Consider the following 23,237-nt stretch of genomic DNA (forward strand, 5'->3'; position numbering starts at 1 on the left):
TTAGGAGGTCGGAATTAGTGGGGAGGGACCGGCGGTGCAACTGGGTACTCGCCGGAACTGGATTTTCCGGCGAGCCCCGGTGGTCACCGGCAACTGTCGCCGCCGCCGGCGCGTCCGGTGGCCGATGGTTGAGATTTTTGGGGGTTTTGTAGATCGAGGGGAGAGGGTTCTAACGGGACTAGCAGTGAGGCAAACGGAGGTCGGATGGCGAAGAGATCTGGGTTTGAACATTTTCGGCCCCTCACCGAAAAATACTCCGATCCCGACGCGTCGGAGGTCCGGTGGTCGTGAAATTTGGTGGGTAGGCCGGAATTCCCACGGGTGAGAGACCTGTCAGGTTCGTGTGGCTTGGGGTGGCCGGAAACTGGGCAAATCGGCGGTGGCCTGTGGTGGAGGGGAAAAATCATCGTCGCCGGAAAATGCTCCGATCTCGGAGCATTACCGGCCGGTTGGCCGCGAGATTTGGGTGGCCTGTCGAAATTGAGGAGGCGGAGGCAATTGGGTGGCGCATGTGGCCCTCCGATGGCCAGCCGGTGGTGGTCGGTGGTTTTCTCCTCCTATTTTTCTCTCTCCTCCTTTTCTCTCCTCTTTCTTTCTCTCTTCTCCCCCCCGTTTTGCCAAAATAAAAGCCACAGTGGGTGACACTGTTCACCCACGTGGACCTCTCAGATGTCGAAACGTTGCATCACTGTTCACTTTAGCCAGATATATTAAAATATTATGGTAGTCGGAAAACTTCACACGTCCATAATTTTTTAACCAGATGTCCAATTTAAGCATGCCGCTAGTCTAAGAACTCGTATCGATGAGCACTTTACAACCATACAAAAGTCAAAATAAAATTATACAACCATAAAAAGTCAACTTCTGGCACCTTTTGGACAGTTTGAATCTCGACTTGTTTTGCCCATAACTTTCAAATCGTAGCTCCGTTTTTTATGTGCTACTAGTCTACGAAGTCGTGCCAAAGTGTACTTCGTAACGCTACCTCAGTCAACCTAGAATTCCATCCGAGTCAAAAAGTCAACTTTTGACCCCTTCGGTCAACGGTCAACGGTCAAAGTTGGAAAATTTCCGTTGTACTTTGGGACGGGGTGTTACAACCTTTCCTTTGTATGAGAGGACCGGGAAGGATGCACCTCTGGTGTAACAGTTATCGTGCCCATAGTAAACACTGGATAGCCAAGTGCGGAGCGAATAACTGCTGAAAGCATCTAAGTAGTAAGCCCACCCTAAAATGAGTGCTCTTCTATTCTAACTTCCCCAGAGCTTCCGATAGCATAGCCAAGACAGCAACGGATTTTCTGCCACTGCGGGGGTGGAGCAATAGAAGTTTTGAGAATTCAAGATAAGGTCATGGCAAGACGATCCATTTAGTATTACGATAGGTGTCATGTGGAAGTGCAGTGATGTATGCAGCTAAGGCATCCTATTAGACCAGTAGACATGAACTTTGTTGCTACATGACCTGATCAATTTGATCAGGCACACACCCTCTGTTTTCATTGTTCAACTCTTTAACAACATGAAAAAACCAAAAGCTCTACCCTCCCTCTCTATCTATCCAAGGGATGGAATGGCAGAGGGCTTTGATGTCTCCTCCAGTCAAGAATTGGGGCCTCACAATCATTAGCCAATATGCTTTTCTCTCATGCCTTTCTTCATTCATGGTTCGTTATTCTAGTGTCCTAGGCGTAGAGGAACCACAACAATCCATCCTAAACTTGGTGGTTAAACTCTACTACGGTGATGATACTGTAGGGGAGGTCCTGCAGAAAAATAGCCAACCCCAGGATAATAAAAAGCTTAACACCTCTCATTCTTATTACTCTATTTTTTCAATATGAAAAAAAAAATGAAAAATGAAAAGGTCGTCTTATTCAAAACCCCAATTATGAAATCCCTTCTCTCCCACTTCACACCTCGGAATGCACCGTTTTTATATAGGGAGAAGTGCTTTCACATCTTCTTAACCTGAAACGAATGGGGAGAGGAAAGGTTCCTTTTTTTTTAGGGTACTCCTAGGAACAGATCTAGTGGACACAGGGTTGGGCCTGTAGCTCAAAGGATTAAAGCACATGGCTATGAACCACGGTGTTGGGGGTTTGAATCTCTCCTCGCCTATAACCGGCCAAAAAGTGAAAGACCTTTCCCTTCGGAGGTAGGAAAATCATGATCGGGATTGCGGACCCCAAGCTATGGAATTTGGGCATGGGCCTTTTGTCAAAATGCAACGGCCTTACTCTTTCTTTTTTGTTTCTTTTTATTTATCGTTAATGGTGGATAAATTAAATATGATATGCCCAGCCCGAAGCCAGAATTGGCATATTTGCTCCTCGTCATTAATATCTTTGCTCGCGGTAGTTGTGGCCTCCCGGGCCAATCGATGGCTGCATCTTCGATGTATTTGCTAGTACATTTAAGAATTCTTAATTGGATAGTTGTAAATAGCCCTAAACTGTAGAACAAAGGATTATCCAGGACCTACGCCAAGGTATTGATGGCGATTCTCAAATATCACAAAACAGAATGTGATACGATGAGTTAGAATGAAATGGAAACAAAGACACAGAGAACGAGTTACCTACTCTTAAAGGTCAAAGCGAACCCTTTCATTCTAAATTCTTTAATTTGGAATGAATCAAATCTCCCCAAGTAGGATTCGAACCTATGACTACTCAATTAACACTTGGCCACTCTATCACTGAGCTACTGAGGAACAACAGGAGATTAGATCTCATAGAGTTCAATTCCCGTTCTTAACCCATGACCAATATGAGCTCGAAGTTTCCTTTGTAACTCCTGGAACTTCTTCGTAGTGGCTCCGTTCCATGCCTCATTTCATAGGGAACCCAAAAGTGGCTCTATTTCATTATATTCCATCCATATCCCAATTCCATTCATTTAATATCCCTTTGGTGTCATTGAGATAAAAGATACGTTTCTAGTCTACCTCTTTCTATTTCTATATATATATGGAAAGTTTAAAAATCATCCTATAATAATCCAGAAATTGCAATAGAAAAGAAAAAAGGGAGGTTTGTGATGATTTTTATATCTTTTATTCTGTGTAATCTAGTATCCTTATGCATGAAGATAACCAATTCAGTCGTTATGGTCGGACTCTATTATGGATTTCTAACCACATTCTCGATATGGCCCTCTTATCTCTTCCTTCTCTGAGCTCGTGTTATGGAAGAAGGAGAAGAAGGAACCGAGAAAAAGTATCAGCAACAACCAGTTTTATTACGGGACAGCTCATGATGTTCATATCAATCTATTATGTGCCTCTGCATCTAGCATTGGGTAGACCTCATACAATAACTGTCCTAGCTCTACCGTATCTTTTGTTTCATTTCTTATGCTAAAAAACTTTTTTGATTATGGATCTACAAACAGAAATTCAATGCGCAATCTTAGCATTCAATGTGTACTCCTGAATAATCTCATTTTTCAATTATTCAACCATTCATTTTACCAAGTTCAATGTTAGTCAAATTAGTCAACATTTATATGTTTTGATGCAACAACAAGATGTTATTTGTAACAAGTAGTTTTGCTGGTTGGTTAATTGGTCATATTTTATTCATGAAATGGATTGGATTGGTATTAGTCTGGATATAGCGAAATAATTCTATTAGATCTATGCACTTATTAGATCTAATAAGTACCTTATGTCAGAATTGAGATTCTATGGCTCGAATCTTTAGTATTCTCTTACTTATTACTCGTGTCTACTATTTAGGTACAATACCATCACCCATTGTTACTAAAAAACTGAAAGAAACCTCAAAAATGGAAGAAAGGGGGGAAAGTGAGGAAGAAATAGATGTAGAAATAGAAACAACTTCAGAAACGATGGGGACTAAACATGAACAAAAGAGATTCATCGAAGAAGATCCTTCTCCTTCCCTTTTTTTGGAAGAAAAGAAGGATCTGGACAAAATCAATGAAATGGAAAAGATACAAGTGAATGGAAAGGAAAAAACAAAGGATGAATTCCACTTTAAAGAGACACACTATAAAAATAGACCCATTTATGAAAATTATTATATGGATGTGGATGAAAATCAAAAAAATTCTAAGTTAAAAATATTTACAGAAAAAAAAGTTATACTCTGGGTTGGAAAACCTCTTGTTAATATTCTTTTTGACTATAAGTTTAATTTTAATCTATAAATTAAATAATTTATTGAGTTAACTTGAGTTAACTTAAGTTGACTTAAGTTTTCTTTTTTTTTTTATAAATTTGTTATAAATTAAAAGAAAATGAAAAGTAAATTAATAAAAATATTAATTCATAAGATATATAGACTAAGATATAGGAAGAAATTCGACCGCCCCCAACATATATGATACCTTCTCCTACAAAAAAACTTGCAATACCGACACCATTCATAATTCCATCAATTATTTGTTTATCAAAAAAATGAGTTAGTCGAGCCAATCCTCTTATACCTTTAGTTAAGCATATTGCATAAAAAAATCTATGTAACCACGATTATATGACCAATCAAATATCCCATTTAATAGTTTTTCCATAAGAATTATTCTTTTTTTGGGAATGCTTTTAACAAATGAATTAAAGAAATTCAAATTTTGTAAAGAGGAATAAACCGGCTTATATAAAAAAAGGCACTATAAGGATTCCAAAAAAAGCTATACTGAACGAAAAAATTGTGTTTGAAATAAATTCATACAAATCCATAGAAGTATTTGGATTTGGATGTAAAAGGTTTGTCGCTGAGTTTAACAATTTTGATAATATATCCAAATCCACAGCTTCTTGATTGAATTGATTGAAGAAAGGAATTCCTATGAATCCAAATAACAAAGTATATAGTACTAATACAAGCATAGAAAATAGCATAGTAATAAAAGGGCGCATCATGCTTCTTAGATTATTATCAATTCGATATGCCTTTTTAGAAGGAAAAAAAAAGCCCTTTCATTATTATTCATCGTTAATAAAGTAACATTTTTTAATAACTTTTTGCCCTTTCTTTACCCCATAGATATATTGAATAGAATGAGCTAGTTTTTTTTCCCTATAAGTTTGCAATTGAAGGTTTAAATGTCCTTCAAAAGTAAGTAAAATAGATCCGAAACATATAAAATGCAGTTAAGCCAGCTGTGGAACAAGCGATTACTGCAAAAATCGGTAAATATAACCAACTATCACTAAGAATTTCATCTTTGGACCAAAAATATGCAAGGGGTGAAATACCACACAGAGAAAGTGTACCTAATAAAAATGCAGTTCTTATAATTGGTACATGTTTTCGTAAACCACCATAAGAACCATATTCTGGCTTTTATTTGGAGAATATCCAACAATTGTTTCCATGGAATGAGTAATTGATACAGATCCTAAAAACAACAATGCTTTCAAATAAGCATGAGTAATCAAATGAAATGAAGCTGCTCGATAATACCACATGATACGAACCTAGGACGACCTGCTCCTAACCCCGTATTATATTAGCCCGGATCTTAATTAAGTTCAAGTTCTAATGGAATTGACCTCAACCCCTAACCAACCTGTGGTTGGAAACCTTGGTATAATGTAGACGCCACAATAGGGGATGGAAAACCTATTGATAACTCAAGCTAAAACAACCAATTCTCTAATGGTGTTTTAGGTGTTCTCAAAGAACAAAGAGATAATTAATCTCACAAGTATTTTCTCAATCAAATCAAAGTTATATTCTTATTGAAAAATAAGCCTTTAAATAGGCTTTGAAAGAAACAAAATAAACCCTAAAAAAACCCTAGATAAAACCGGCCACACACATAAAGTAACCTAGTTGGCCGCAACTATACTTCCTTTCGTAATCTAAGTTTGATTAATTAATTCCTTTATATTAAATTAGGAATTAATTAATTTATAATAAAATAAAAACCTTCCTAAAGTTATTTGTCCAGGAAATAAATAAATAAAAGCCCAAAAAGAAAGAAAGTCAATCGCAAATTAGGTAACGAGTTGAATTTGACATTTAGGCGGAATTATGTCTTCAACCGAGCTAACTTATGTCTGCCTGATGTCCGAGCTAACTTATGGCCTATCCGAGCTAACTGATGTCTGTCCGAGCTAACTTCTGTTTGGCCGAGCTAACTGATGTCTGTCCGAGCTAAGTTGTGTCTGGCCGAGCTTACTGATGTCTGGCCGATGTCCGAGGCAAGGCTCCGATATCCGAAGTCCGAGATCAGATGTCCGAGACATGGGTGTTCGATATAAAATATTCGATGTATGGGTGTCCAATGTATCAGCCTCCATTACTTGAATACTTAAAACAGGTCTTTTATCTTCAGGTATGGACACGCCCTTTTGAGAATGAATTACTTTTTGGATAAAGGCAGCAAGGTTGTCCTTAAACCTCTTAGCTTGAGCCCTAGTGATCGGTCCAGTCTTCATCTGTATCGGATCAGTACCCCAGCGAGTTGTCAATGTTACGAGCTCGGGCGAGTTTGCATCACTAGATACCTAGAGCCAGCTTCATGTAACCCAATTGAGACATTGTAGAATAAGCTAAACCCCTCTTAATATGTTTTTGAGCAAGAGCTAAAGTGGCTACTAAAAGTAATGTTATTATCCCAATAAAAGCTATTAGATTCATTATGAAAGGTATAACTATTATTCTGGCTCCACTTATAAAAGACAAAGCCGATACAAGAGGCATTGCAATGCGAAGAGCTTTGCTTGGAGAAATAGAAGGAACATGTATCACACGTGCACAATTTGATAAAATACCACATGAATATTCTACCATAGTGGGTATCAAGAATCTGTACATGAAATTTTAATGAATTTGAAAGAAATTGTATTGAGAAGTAACCTTTATGGAACTCATGTGCGTCTATTTGTGTCAAAGGTCCCCGATATGTAACTGTTCAAGACATCATCTTACCACCTTTAGTGGAAATCGTTGATAACACACAGCCTATAGCAAACCTAACGGAACCAATTAATTTATGCATTGAATTACAACTCGAAAGGCATCGCGGGTATTGTACAAAAATGCCAAATAACTTTCAAGATGAAAGTTATCCTATAGATGCTGTATTCATGCCTGTTCTAAATGCCAATCATAGTATTCACTCATATGCGAATGGGAATGAAAAACAAGATATACTTTTTCTCGAAATATGGACAAATGGAAGTTTAACTCCTAAAGAAGAAATTCATGAGGCTTCTCGGAATTTGATTGATTTATTTATTCCCTTTTTACATGTAGAAGAAGAAAATTTCCATTTAGAAAAAAACCAACACAAAGTTACTTTACCCCTTTTTACTTTTCATGATAGATTGGCTAACCATGTAAAAATCAAAACGAAATAGCATTGAAATCTATTTTTATTGACCTATTAGAATTGCACCCTACGATCTATAAATGCCTTAAAAGGTCCAATATACATACGTTATTAGACCTTTTGAATAACAGTGAAGAAGACCTTATGAAAGTGAAACATTTTTGCATAGAAGATATAAAACATATATTGGACATTCTAGAAATAGAAAAGCATTTCACATAAATTTTAATGGGTTATTTCTTCTTTTTTTTTTCCTTAAAAAAAAGATAAAAATGAGTTTTGAATCTTTAGCACATTCCATATACTCGGAATAGATCCAAAATTGAATTGAATAAATAAATGTATCAAGGGAGAATTCACTTTGAAGCGACTGTTCCATAGATACACACATCATGTTTTTTTTAATTTCACAATTGAATCAATTTAAAAAGGGCCTAAATTTAGGGATTTATTAATAGGTAATGTTGCTCCAATACCCAACCAAAGGGCTATGCGGCCCAAACTTCCATTTCTCCTACCCTTTGCCCCCTTTGCTTGGCCTTTCCTTTAAGTTGTTATTATGTAACAAGTGCATAATGTCCACTAAAACGTCCATGTAGTTTATCATCAACTTAATGAATAAATTTCAAGCTATAAGGCTTTCCTATTATAATAGGTTGTTCAAAAGGATGCCCCATTCTTCCATCAAATATTCTGGTTTTTTGGTGGATACTCGGGTTCAAATACCTATGGATTCGCTATTTGCTTACTAGCTTCATATAATTCAGAAAAGACTAGTTTTCTCAAAGCCTCTTGTTCATATCTCTCATCGAAAGGTGCTATTCGATAATGTCTATCTTGCAGACTTCCCGCCAACCCGAGAGAACATTCAAATATATAGCCTACATTCATGCATGACAGTATTCCTAATGGGTTGAAGACCATATCAACGGGTCTTCCATCTTGCAAATAAGGCATATCTTGTCTAGGTAAAATTTTTGAAATGATACCCTTATTTCCATGTCTTCTAGCTACTTTATCCCCCATTTTAATTTCACACTTTTGTGAAATATATACACGAATCATTTCTGGATTATAACTAGAACCCTCTTTTTTTCTGGATCCATCTCACATCAATAACTCGACCTCTACCGCCAATAGGTAACTTTAGATAAGTTTCACTTGAAATGGATACCTGAATGCCAAGGATGGTTCGTAATAATCTATCTTTCACAGCATATGATGATTCTTTCACCATATAGGGCATTAATTTACTTACTAAAATATCACTTGTCTCCACCTAAGACGCTAACATCACAATTCCTTTTTTGTCTAAATTTCAGAGTAAATGGGCTTCTAGATGCGGTATTTCATTAGTGATTCTTTCAGGACCGTGACTTGGTACATGAGTCTGAATTTCATATTTTTGTATGTGAAAAGAAGTATAAATATCCTCATATACCAGACGCTCATTAATGAGTACTGCATCCTCAGAATTATAACCTTCCCATGGCATATAAGCTACTAATACATTTTTTCCCAAAGTGACTTTGCTGCCAATGGTAGCAGCACCATCCGCTAAACTTTTTTAATACATTTACCGCACACAACTTGGGTTTTTTTATGCATAAAATTATTTTTGTTCGAACATTGATATCACTAATGGAATGCTTAGAGTATCCATATTGCTTGATAAAAGTAATAGACTGGTAGACTTGAACCTTGTTCCTACATGACCTGATCAATTCGATCATGCACTTGCCATCTATTTTCATTCTTCAACTCTTTGACAACACAAAAAAACCATTGTTCAACTCTTTGGCAACATGAAAAACCAAAAGCTCTGCCCTCCCTCTCTATCTATCCAAGGGATGAAATGGCAAAGGCCTTTGGTGTCCCCTCCAGCCATGAATTGGGGCCTCATAATCACTAGCCAATATGCTTTTTTCTCATGCCTTTCTTTGTTCATTGTTCGATATTCTAGTGTCCGAGGTGCAGAGGAACCACATCAATCCATCTCGAACTTGGTGGTGAAACTCTACTGCGGTGACGATACTGTAGGGGAGGTCCTGCGGAAAAACAGCTTGACGCCAGGATGATAAAAAGCTTAACACCTCTCATTCTTATTACTTTATATTTTCACTATGAAAAAAAAAATGGAAAATGAAAAGGTCGTCTTATTCAAAACCCCAACTATGAAATCCATTTCTTCGTTCATGGTTCAATATTCTAGTGTCCTAGGTGCAGAGGAACCACACCAATCCATCTCGAACTTGGTGGTTAAACTTTACTATGGTGACGATACTGTAGGGGAGGTCCTGCAGAAAAACAGCTCGATGCTAGGATGATAAAAAGCTTAACACCTCTCATTCTTATTACTTTATCTTTTCAATATGAAAAAAATATATGAAAAATGAAAAGGTCGTCTTATTCAAAACCCCAACTATGAAATCCCTTCTCTCCCACTTCACACCTCGGAATGCACCGTTCTTATATAGAGGATGATAAAAAGCTTAACACCTCTCATTCTTATTACTTTATCTTTTCAATATGAAAAAAAAATGAAAAATGAAAAGGCCGTCTTATTTAAAACCCTAACTATGAAATCCCTTCTCTCCCACTTCACACCTTGGAACGCACCGTTCTTATATAGAGAGAGGCACTTTCACATCTTCTTAACCCAAAACGACTGGGGAGAGGAAAGGTTCCTCTTTTTTAGGGTACTCCCTAGAACATATCTATGGAGACAGGGTGGGGCCTGTAGCTTAGAGGATTAGAGCACGTGGCGACAAACCATGGTGTCGGGGGTTCGAATCCCTCCTTGCCCACAACCGGCTAAAAAAGGAAAGCCCTTTCCCTTTGAGGGTAGGAAAATCATGATCGAGATTGCAAACCCCAAGCTATGGAATTTGGGCATGGTCTTTTGTCAAAATGGAATGGCCTTACTCTTTCTTTTTTCTTTCTTTTTATTTATCGTTAATGGTGGATAAGTTAAATATAGTATGCCCGTATTGTAGAACAGAATGTGATACGATGAGATAGAATGCAATAGAAACAAAGACACAGAAACGAGTTACCTACTCTTAACGGTCAAAGCAAACACTTTCATTCCGAATTCTTTAATTCGGAATGAATCAAATCTCCCCAAGTAGGACTCGAACCTACAACCAGTCAGCTAATAGTCGACCACTCTATCATTGAGCTACTAAGGAACAACAAAAGATTAGATCTCATAGAGTTCAATTCCCGCTTTTAACCCATGACCAATATGAGCCCGAAGTTTCCTTCGTAGCTCTCGGAACTTCTTCGTAGTGGCTCCGTAATGCAAATCTGCTTGAGTTCACACAACCGATAACTCACTGGGGTACTGATCCAATACAGATGAAGATTGGGCCGATCACTAGGACTCAAGCTAGGAGGTTTAAGGACAACCTTGCTGCCTTTATCTAGGGAGTAATTTATTCTCAAAAGGGCTTATCCATACCTGAAGATACAATACCTGCTTTAAGCATCTAATTGGTGGAGGTTGATATGGACCCTGGTAGCTATCATCAGACATCATACATCGGACATCTGTCACCAGACATCATACATCGGACATCTGACATCGGACTTTGGACTTCGAACATCAGACATAACTTAGTTCGGACATCAAGCAGACATAAGTTAGCTCAAACATCAGACATAAGTCAGCTTAGTTGTCAAACTACTCAACTCGTTACCTAGTTTGCCTTTGAATTTTTGTTTTGTTTTTATTTATTTATTGGCTGAACAAGTCAACTTAGAAAAGTTATTATCTTATTATTTTTTCATTGTAAATTAATTAATTCCTTATTCAAAATATAGGAATTAATTAATATAAATTAGTTTAGGAAATTAGTGTAAAATTCAGCCAACTTGTTTCCTTTTCTTTTGGTGGCCGATTGTACCTAGTTAATTAGGGTTTTATTTTGTAACTTTTTAGCCTATTTAAGGGCTTGTTTTATCAATAACATTCAGTACTTTATTCATATAGAAAATTATTTGTGAGATTGAATTCTCTTTGTTCTTTTGAACACCTAAAATACCATTAGTGAATGAGTATTTTAGTTTGACTTATCAATAGGCCTTCCATCACCTATTATGGCATCTTCATTATATACCAAGGTTTCTAAGCACAGGTTGGTTAGGGGTCAAGGTGACCATTAGAACTTGATCATAATTAGATCTGGGCTAATATAATACGGTTTAGGCGCAGGTCGTTCTAGGTTTGTATCATTTGGTATCAGAGCCAAATTTTATTCAGGTTTGATCTATCTTTATTTGCTTTATTTGTTTTTTTTTTGTTAATCTAAAATTTTAGCATTATGTTAAGGTTGCTTCTATCATCATACACTTTCTGCATATTTAAAAATAAAAAATAAAAAAAAAATCATTCCTAGTTGAATTAGGATTTCCTAGTTTTATCGTATTTTTGTTTCCTAGTTTGTTGGTTGTTTTTCATTATTATTCTTGTCGATTTTTGTTTTAGTTGATTTTTATTTACTATTTTAGTCTTAAATATTTGCATTCGTGTATTAAAAAAAAAAAACCAAATAGATATTAAAAGAAAACAAAAAAACCGCACAATTTGTATTTTGTTTAGGAGGTCACGGGTTTGGTTACTATTTGGTGTTGGAATTGCAATTTTGGTTTTGATTCTTGTTACTGCAGTTGTTTTATGTTCTGTGAGTGAAAAAAAAAAAAGGAAGAAGAAAAGCCGAATAAAAAAAATCGGTTAGTAAGAGTTTGATTTGTTTGCTTGAAATTATTGGAGCTGCTGTTTTATTGATTACTTATTCAATATTTGGAGTTGCAGGAGAATTATTTTTGTTGCTGAATATTTGAATTTTGGGTGTTTAAATTATTTGAATTAAAATTAGTTGAACGATTTGATGCAAAACTTGAATTACAAGGACAACAACCAAAACTATTCTATATTTTTGTTCGATTTGATTCTTGTTCGTGTTTGAAATTTTTTTTCTTAAGTTTTATTCTTGAATCCTTAATCTCTTACCATCTGATCTAGTTCTTAAAAATTCCAAAATTTTCTCATTAATTTGCCTTACTTTGCCTAGAAAAGCCAAAACCTAGGATTTGTTAATTCATTTGGAATTGCTCATTTTTTTTGCTACTGTTTTGTTGATAAGTTTAATTAAAAGATACTTGTGATCTAATTGGTGCTTTTTGGGTTTTTTAATTAGAACTATGAGATAATTCATCGAGTGGAAAAAGGTAAGAGTGTGTGAGCTTAAAAGAGGGTGAAAACCAAAACTAGTGCGAAAACACGAGTGTCAAGACCTTGTTTGAGTGAAACACGTGAGGGAGTGAATTTGGTGAGGTCTTATTTTATTTTTCTATTATTCTTACTAACATGGCAGATTCAAGGGTGAGAAGAGGAGATCCACCTTTAAGAATTAATGAAGAAGAGTCCGTAGGATTCCATGGTATTTCCCAAGCTTCGGGAAGTGGTGAGCAAACGAACATGAGGGCTATATTAGAGCAATTGTAGTGAATGAATGCCCGATTTGATAACATAGATCAAAGGATGGACATGATAGAAACATCACAAAGTGGGCTGCATATAAGGTTGGATGCTCATGGAGGTCGAGGAGACCGAGGGCGACCAAGAGAGGAATTTGGGGGGAGTAACTTTAGAGATGACTTGGATGATGGGTTTGATGAAATTTTTGCACATCAAGAAAGGCCAATCCATGGGAGACCAGCAAGGAATGAAGATGATGATCTAGAGAGTATCAAGATAAACATTCCACCTTTCATGGGAAAAAGTGATCCGGAAGCATATTTGGAATGGGAGGAGAGAATGGAGATGATTTTTTATTGTCATAATTATTCGGAGGCCAAGAAGGTGAAGTTGGCCGCAATGGAGTTTGGCCATTATGCACTCCAATGGTGGACCAATGACCAAAACACCCAAAGGAGAGTTGGTGATGACTTGATCACTACATGGTGGCAAATGAAAGGAGCCATGAGGAAGCAATTCGTACCATCACACTCTCATAGCTTGCTGCATCAAAGGCTTCAGTCTTTATCTCAAGGAAATAGGTCCGTGGATAATTATTACAATGAGATGGAGATGCTTATGATGAGGTTAAACATGAATGAGGATAGAGAACCAAACCATGGCAAGATTCCTAGGTGGTTTTAATCGTGAGATAGCCAATCAACTAGAATTGCAACAATATGTGGAATTAGAGGAGACGTTGCATGTGGCTATTAAGTTAGAACATCAATTCAAGAGGAGGGGTGTAGGCTCATAGTTTGGAGGAGTTTCCAACAGTGGAAGATCAATTCCAAGTGGCTGGAGAAACAATCCAACCTATGAAAGCAAGCCAAAGTTGAAGGTGGGAGAAGAAAGCATCAATCGGCTAAGAAAGGAGCTTAAAGCCAAATCTGTCCAAGCACATAAAAATGAGGTAAAATATGATCCTAAACCTTCAAGATCAAGAGAAATTATTTGTTTTAAGTGCTAGGGACGAGGACACATCGCTAGCCAATGCCCAAATAGAAGAATTATGGTGTTAAAGGGTGATGGTGAGCTAGAATCAGAAAGTGAGGGAAGTGGTGATGAAACCGAGCAAGAGGAGAATGAAGAGCTTGAAGGTGAGGCCGAAACTTTGAATGCTTCCCATGCTGAATTAAGCTTGGTTTCTAGGAGAGTGCTGGCTGCATACAAAGATGAGGATGAGATTCAAAGAGAGAACATTTTTAACACCCGATGTGAGATCCAAGGTAAGATTTGTAGCATGATTATTGATAGTGGGAGTTGTACTAATGTAATAAGTAATCTTGTGGTAGAAAAATTAGGCTTGACAACAATTAAACATCCAGAACCATATAGGTTACAATAGCTTAATGATAGTGGTGAGATGAAAGTTAATAAACAAGCCAAAGTAAAATTTAGCATTGATAAATATGTGGATGTGGTTTTGTGTGATGTTGTGCCTATGCATGCGGGATATATTTTACTTGGTAGGCCTTGGCAATTTGACAGAGATGCTATTCATTATAGAAGAGAGAATAGTGTTGTTTTTAGATTTAAAGGAAAGAAGGTCAAGCTGGAGGCATTAACTCCTAAAGAGGTGTACAAAGATCAAATACAAATACAACAAAGGAGGGTGGCTGTACAACTCAAGGAGAAAGCTAGCATGGCCCCCACGGCAACAGCACCCATCCAAGGAGTCCAAGCCATGCAAGACCAACCAGGTAAGTGTTCTAAGATCCAACTTGAGTGGATAAACCAAGAGAAAACTGAAAGTGATGTGAGAAGGGGAGAGAAACCCGAGAGTGAGGGAAATTGTGTGGTGGCCGAGAGAGAGAGGGGGAAAGAAAGAAAAGAAAAAAAGAATAAAATTTTTTATTTGAGTTTTGGAGATGTAAATAAAGCTATCTTGAGTAAGAAATCATTGCGGGTCATGATTTATAAAGATAATTATTTTAATGATCAAGCTAACCTTGAAGAACTTGAATTGCCAAGTTCAATTCTTTCTCTTTTGCAAGATTTTGAAGATGTCTTTCTGGATGAAATTCTATAGGGATTACCACCAATTAGAGGGATTGAACATCAAATTGACTTTGTTCCAGGGGCTGCCATACCAAATAGACCTGCATATAAAAGTAATCCCGAAAAAACAAAGAAGCTACAAAAACAGGTAAGTGAGTTACTTGATAAAGGTTATATTCGTGAGAGCATGAGTCCATGTCCTGTTTCTGTTTCATTAGAGCCTACAAAAGATGGTTCTTGGAGAATGTGTGTTAATTGTAGGGCTATAAATAATATCACCATTAAATATAGATATCCAATTCCTAGATTAGATGATATGCTTGATGAATTGCATGCTGCTTGCATGTTTACTAAAATTGATCTTAGGAATGGATACCATCAAATTAGGATGAAAGAAGGTGATGAATGGAAGACCGTATTTAAGACTAAATATGGGCTATATGAATGGTTAGTCATGCCTTTTGGTTTAACTAATGTACCTAGTACTTTTATGAGGCTTATGAATCATGTTATGCATCCATTTATTGGTAAATTTGTGGTTGTGTACTTTGATGACATTTTATTGTATAGACGAAATTTAGATGAACATGTAGACCATCTTAGGCAAGTTTTAAATATCCTTAGGAAAGAAAGGTTTTTTGCTAACATGAAAAAGTGTGATTTTTACAAAGATGAGCTTGTTTTCCTACGATTTGTAGTAGGTGCTGCAGGAATCAATGTTGATCAATCTAAAGTTCAAGCAATCAAGGAGTGGCCGACAGCCGACATATGACAAGGAGATGTATGCTTTGGTGAGGGCTTTGGAAACGTGGCAGTATTATCTCATGCCAAAAGAATTTGTGATTCATAGGAATCATGAATCTTTGAAGCACATTAAAGGCCAAGGAAAGCTCAATCGAAGGCATGCCAAGTGGATTGAATTTATTGAGATCTTTCCATAGGTGATCCGCTACAAAAAAGGTAAGGAAAATGTGGTTGCAGATGTATTATCCCAAAGGTATGTTCTCTTTTCTATCTTAGATGCTGGATTGCTTGGTTTTGAACAATTAAAGGAACTTTATGAGCATGATAGTGACTTTAGAGAAATATTTAGAACCTGTTTGAAACATGGATTTAATAAATTTTACATATTTGAGGGGTATTTGTTTAAGGAAAACAAACTTCGTGTGCCTAATCGTAGCATTAGGGAATTGTTGGTTTGGGAAGGTCATGGGGGTGGTTTAATGGGACATTTTGGTGTTTTTATAACTTTATCCTTACTGCAAGAACATTTTTATTGGCCTAACATGAAGAGAGATGTTGAGAAAATATGTGAAACGTGCTTGAAATGCCAAAAGACTAAGTCCACATTAAAGCCGCACGGATTGTACCAACCTTTGCCGATTCCTTCACATCCTTGGGTAGATTTGTCTATGGATTTTATTCTTGGTTTGCTTAGGTCAAGGATAGGTAAGGATTCAATTTTTATTGTTGTGGATAGATTTTCTAAGATGGCACATTTTATTGCATATAATAAAACTGATGATGCATATAATGTTTCTAATTTATTTTTCAAAGAAATTATGAGGTTACATGGAATGCCTAGGACTATTGTTTCGGATAGGGATGCTAAGTTAAGTTATGTCTGAAAAACTTTGTGGGTTAAGTTAGGTACTAAGATTCTATTTTCAACTACTTGCCATCCACAAACTAATGGACAAACTGAAGTAGTGAATAAAACTTTGTCTGCATTGTTAAGAGCATTAATTAGTCGAAATTTGAGAACTTGGAAGGATTGTTTGCCACATGTTGAATTTGCTTATAATAGGTCTTTGCATTCAGCAACTAAATTTACTCATTTTGAAATTGTTTATGGTTTTAATCATTTGACTCCATTAGATCTAACACCTTTACCTTTAAGTGAAAGTGCTAATCTAGATGGGAAACAAAAACCTAATTTTGTGAAGCAGATTCATGAAAAGACTAAGGTAAATATTGAGAGGAGGACCAAGCAATATGCAAGGAATGCTAATCAAGGCCAAAAACAAGTTGTGTTTGAACTTGGAGATTGGGTTTGGTTGCACCTAAGAAAGGAGAGGTTTCCCAAGTAGCGAAAATCAAAATTGATGCCGAGAGGAGATGGACCTTTTCAAGTTTTGGAGCGAATGAATGACAATGCTTACAAACTTGATTTGCTGGGTGAATATAATGTTAGTGCTACATTCAATGTTGCTGATTTGTCTCCTTTTGCTATAGGTTATGACTTTGATTTGAGGGCAAATCCTTTTCAAGAGGAGGGGAATGATGAGAATCCGCTCGAGCTCGCACAACCGACAACCCGCTGGGGTACTGATCCGATACGGATGAAGACCGAGCGGATCACTGGGGCTCAAGCTAAGAGGTTTAAGGAAAACCTTGCTGCCCTTATCTAGTGAGTAATTCATTCTTAAAAAGGCTTGTCCATACCTGAAGATACAAGATCTGTTTTAAGCATCCAAGTTGTGGGGGCTGATATGGACCCTGGTAGCTGTCACCAGACATCATACATTGGACATCTATCATCAAACATCATAAATCAGACATTTTAAATCGGATCCATACTTCGGACATCTAATATTGAACTTTGGACTTCAGACATCAGACATAACTTAGTTTGGACATTAGACAGACATAAGTTAGCTCGGACATCAGACATAAGTCAGCTTAGTTGTCAAACTAGTTAACTCGTTACCTAATTTTTGTTTGACTTTTTGTTTTGTTCTTATTTATTTATTGGCTGAACAAATCAACTTAGGAAAGTTATTATTTTATTATTTTTTCATTGTAAATTAATTAATTCCTTATTCAAAATAAAGGAATTAATTAATACAAATTAGTTTAGGAAATTAGTGTAAAATTCAGCCAACTTGTTTCCTTTTCTTTTAGTGGCCGGTTTTACCTAGTTAATTAGGGTTTTATTTTGTAACTTTTTAGCTTATTTAAGGGCTTGTTTTATCAATAACATTCAGTACTTTATTCATACAGAAAATTATTTGTGAGATTGAATTCTCTTTGTTCTTTTGAACCTAAAACACCATTAGTGAATGAGTGTTTTAGTTTGACTTATCAATAGGCCTTCCATCACCTATTGTGGCGTCTTCAATATATACCAAGGTTTCTAATCACAGGTTGGTTAGGGGTCAAGGTGACCATTACAACTTGAATATAATTAGATCCGGGCTAATATAATACGTGTTTAGGCGCCAGTTGTCCTAGGTTCGTATCACTCCATTCCATGCCTCATTTCATAGGGAACCCAAATGATAAGAACCTAGGACGACCTGCTCCTAAACCCGTATTATATTAGCCCGGATCTTTAATTAAGTTCAAGTTCTAATGGAATGGACCTCAACCCCTAACCAACTTGTGGTTAAAAACCTTGGTATAATGTAGACGCCACAATAGGGGATGGAAAACCTATTGATAAGTCAAGCTAAAACAACCAATTCTCTAATGGTGTTTTAGGTGTTCTCAAAGAACAAAGCGATAATTAATCTCACAAGTATTTTCTTAATCAAATCAAAGTTTTTTTTTATATTGAAAAATAAGCCTTTAAATAGGCTACAAAGCCACGAAATAAAACCCTAAAAATAAAGAAAAACCAGCCACCACACATAAAGAAACCAAGTTGGCTGAAACTATACTTCCTTTCCTAATCTAAGTTTGATTAATTAATTCCTTTATATTAAATTAGGAATTAATTAATTTACAATTGAAAGAATAAAATAAAAACATTCCTAAAGTTATTTTTCCAGAAAATAAATAAATAAAAGCCAAAAAGTAATGGTAGTTTCCTAAAACAAAAAGTAGAATTAAATTAGGAAACTATAATACTAGCTTTTTGACTAAGTTGACTTTGACCAATCTTTGACCAAATTGAGCTCCAAATCAGCTTCTAGATGCTTTGTAGGATGCCAAATAAACTGAATATGAAGGCCCACACGTTGCCCATGCTTAGAAAAATAAGAAAAGGCTAATACAGTAAAATACAGTAAAGCCAGCAAGCAATACAGCAAATTCGGCCAAATTGTTGAAGCTGTCCGTACAAGCCCTTTTTGATTGCATTTGAGGCTGCTTTAACTTGATTCCATGACCTCTTAGGCATATTTATTGAACCCATAAAGCATTGGAACCATTTCATGCTTCTCGGACTCCAAAAATGTACCAAAACCGTCACCCGGGTCCGTATCGGCTTCCACCACTTGGATGCTTAGAATAGGCTTTGTATCTTCAAGTATGGACAAGCTCTGTTGAGATTGATTACCCCCTGTATAAATACTTCCAGGTTGTCCTTAAATCTCTTAATTTGAGCTCTTGTGATTGGCCTAGTCTTCATCCGTGTCGAGTCAGCACCCCAGCGGGTTATCGGTTGAGCGGGCTCGGGCGAAATCACATCATTCCCCTCCTCTTGAAAAGGATTTGTCCTCAAATCAAGGTCATCACCTGCAGCAAAAGGAGTTAAATCAGCAACATTAAATGCAGCACTCATGTTATACTCACCCGGTAAATCAAGCTTGTAGGCATTCTTGTTATTCTGCTCCAAAACTTGAAAAAGTCCATCCGTAGGCGGCATGAGCTTTGACTTTCTTTGTTTATGAAACCTTTCCTTTCGTAAGTGCAACCAAACCAATTCTCCTGGATCAAACACTATTACAACAAAATCTAGAAATACATGCTCATTATGGTAAACATTACACTTTTTAAAGTTAGCAAACAAAATTTTCCAAATTTTCAAATTACCACTAAGTAAAGCTCTCAACAATGCAGATAAAGTTCTATGCAATAAAGACATCTTTAAATAAGTATCTTTAAACTTCATGGTCAGCAATGATTTCTTATTCATAATTACTTTATTAACATCACCAAAGCGAAGATAACAATTTATATTATTCCTTTCTTGTCTTCCTTTTCCTTTCTCACTCAATGCCATCTCACCTTCCTCACTCTCGGCTTTTGCACCAAATTTCTCACTCTTGGTTTTAATAAAATTTTTCCACACAACCTGAGTATTAGAAGACTTACCTCGGACAGCAAGCTCACCTTTTCCCTCTTGATTGGATGGTAGTCCAATTGGAATTTCATTAGGGAAGACATCTCCAAATTCCTTCAAAAAATAAATCATTGAACTTGGCAATTCAAGTTCTTCAAAGTTAGTTTGATCATTAAAATAATTTTCTTTATAAATGATGACCAGCAAAGGTTTCTTACACTCAATAACCTTATTAATATCCCCTAAACTCAAATAAAAGTTGCTACTTAACCTTTCTTTTCTTTCTTTTTCTTTTTTCCCCTTGGATTGGCGCAAACCTTCAGATTTCTCTTCCTTCTCCAAGCTCTCAGGTTTGCCACTTTCTTTCCCCTCTCTTTCGGCTTTTCCTTGATCTTTCCACTCAATATGAGTCTTAGAAACCTTACCTTGATCAGCAACCTCATTCTTACCTTCTTGAAAGGATGGTGAAGCCGTTGGTGCCATACTTGCTTTTTCCTTAAGCTTTTCGGCTTCTCTCCTTTGTTGCATTTGTAATTGGTCTTTGTAAACCTCTTTAGGAGATAATGGTTCCAGCTTGACCTTCTTCCCTTTAAACCTGAAAACAATACTATTTTCTCAACCAAAATGAGTAGCATCTTTATCAAATTGCCATGGCCTACCTAATAGTATATGTCCAGCAATCATGGGTACAATATCACATAAGACTACATCCTCATATCTACCTATACTAAATTTTACTTTGGCTTGTTTGTTTACTTTCGTCTCACCATTATCATTAAGCCATTGTAATCTATATGGTTCAGGATGTTTTATTGTTTTTAAGCCCAATTTATCAACTACAAGGTTACTTATTACATTAGTACAACTTCTACTATCAATAATCATACTACAAATCTTACCTTGAATTTCACATCGGTTGTGGAAGATGTTCTCTCTTTGAATTTCATCCTCATCTTTGTATGCAGCAAGTACTCTCCTAGAAACCAAGCTCAACTCGGCATTAGATGTATCTACAGGTTCGGCCTCTTCTTCATTGCAATCTTCCTCTTGCTCGGTTTCAGCCCCACTTTCTTCACTTGCGGATTCCAGCTCACCATCATCCTTTAATACCATGATTCTTCTATTTGGGCATTGGCTGGATATGTGTCCTCTTCCTTGGCACTTAAAACAAACAACATCATGAGTTCTAGAAGGTTTAGGATCTAATTTTACCTCATTCTTTGGTGCTTGGACAGATTTGATTCCAGTCTCCTTCCTTGGCCAGTTTGAACTTTCTTCTTTGACTTTCGTCTTTGGCTTGCTTTCATTGATGGAATTGTTCCTCCAGCCACTTGAATTGGACCTTCCACTATTAAAAACACCTCCAAACCATGATCTTAAACCCCTCCTCTTGAATTGATGCTCTAATTTAATAGCCACATGCAACATCTCCTTCAATTCCACATATTATTGCAATTCTAGTTGATTGGCTATTTCACGATTCAAACCACCAAGAAACCTTGCCATGGTTGCTTCCTTATCTTCATTCAAGTTCAATCTCATCAAAAGCATCTCCATCTCCTTGTAATAATCCTCCACGGATCCATGTCCTTGAGATAAAGATTGAAGTCTTTGATTAGCAACCTATGATAGTGTGATGGTACGAATCGCTTCCGCATGGCTCCTCTCATTTGTCGCCATGTAGTAATCAAGTCATCACCAACTCTCTTTCGGGTGTTTTGCTCATTGGTCCACCATTGGAGTGCATAATGGCCAAACTCCATTGCTGCCAATTTCACCTTCTTAGCCTCCGAATAATTATGGCGGTCAAATATCATCTCCATCTTTTCTTCCCACTCCAAATAAGCTTCGGGATCACTTTTACCCATAAAAGGTGGGATATTAACCTTGATATTTCCCAAATCATCATCTGTATCTTCCCTCCTATATCTCCCATGGCCAGCTCTATCTTGGACAGCAAAGGTTTCGTCCATACCTTCCTCAAAGTCGCCGTCGAATGGCTCCTCATCAAACTCCTCTCTCGGTCTCTCACGACCTCCTCGTCCTCCATGGAATTCTTCCCTATTTCTTGTGTTCGGAATTCCTTGGGAAACTTCTAGCCTTCCCATCCTTTGATTCACATGCTCAACTTGAGCACTAACCCTCTGTATTGACTCCAAAACAACTCTCATGTCCACTTGGTCTCTACTCCCGGTAGCTCGGGCATCGCCATGGAATGTTACGGACTCCTCCTCATTGATCCTCAAGGGTGGATCCCCTCTTCTTATTCTAGAATCTGCCATGTTAGTAAAATACTGCAAAAATAAAATAAATCCTCACAATATTCACTCCCTCACGTGTTTCGCTCAAACAAGGTCTCGACACTCGTGTTTGCACACTAGTTTCGGCTTTTACCCTCTTTTAAGCTCTCACACTCTTGCCTTTTTCCACTCAATGAATTATCTCAAAGTTCTAATTAAAACACCCACAAAACAGCAATTAGATCACTAGTATGTTTTAATTAAACTTATCAACAAAGCAGTAGCAAAAAGTAGGCAATACTGAAAGAATCCAACAAATCCTAATTTTTCGGCTTTCTAGACAAGAAAACACAAAATAATGGGAAAACGTTGGAATTTTTGAAAACTGCACCAGATGGTAGTAGATTATGAGTTCAAGAATAAAATTCCAGAAAAAGAAATTCAAATACGAACAAGAATCAAAGAGAACAAAATTATAGAAAAGTGTTGGTTGTTGTTCTTGTAATTCAAGTTTTGTATCAATTCCTTTATCTAATTTTAATCCAAATAATTTAAGCACCCAAAATCCAAATATCCAGCAGCAAAAATAATTCTCCAGCAACTCAAATATTGAATAAATAAAAAAAAACCAGCAGCTCCAACAAATTTCCAGCAAACAAATCAAACTCGAACAAACCGAAATATTTTTCTGTTTTTTTTTCTTTTTTTTTTTTTTTATTCGGCTTTACCTCTTTTTTTTTTTTTTTTTTCACTCACAGAACATAAACAACTGCAGTAGCAAGAATAATTACCAAAATTGCAATTCCAACTCCAAAACAAACACCAAACCCGTGACCTCCAAATAAACAAAATGTGCAGTTTTTTTTTTTTTTTTTAAATGTTGCCTCAAACTTCTTTTTTTTTTTTTTTTTTTTTTGAATATATGAATGCAAATATTTAAGACTAAAACAGCAAAGGAAAATCAACAAAAACAAAAACTAACAAGAACAATGATGAAAAACAACCAACAAACTAGGAAACAAAAATACGATAAAACTAGGAAATCCCAATTCAACTAGGAATGAATTTTTTTTTTTTTTTTAATTTTTAAGATGCAGAACGTGTAGGGGATGGATGCAACCTTAACCTAATGCTCAAATTGCAGAATAACACAAGA

The 23,237-nt window shown here is 36.6% G+C and overlaps 2 pseudogenes; both read left to right on the forward strand.

The window, feature by feature from the left end:
• Nucleotides 1-3,045: 3,045 nt before the first annotated feature.
• LOC132804383 (uncharacterized mitochondrial protein AtMg00370-like) lies at nt 3,046-4,017 on the forward strand (annotated as a pseudogene).
• Nucleotides 4,018-5,116: 1,099 nt separating this feature from the next.
• The window catches only part of LOC132804458 (protein TIC 214-like), a 20,518-nt pseudogene continuing 2,397 nt past the window's right edge, over nt 5,117-23,237 (forward strand).

Source organism: Ziziphus jujuba, chromosome 7 (assembly GCF_031755915.1).
Source record: "Ziziphus jujuba cultivar Dongzao chromosome 7, ASM3175591v1".
In the NCBI taxonomy this organism is placed as follows: Eukaryota; Viridiplantae; Streptophyta; class Magnoliopsida; order Rosales; family Rhamnaceae; genus Ziziphus; species Ziziphus jujuba.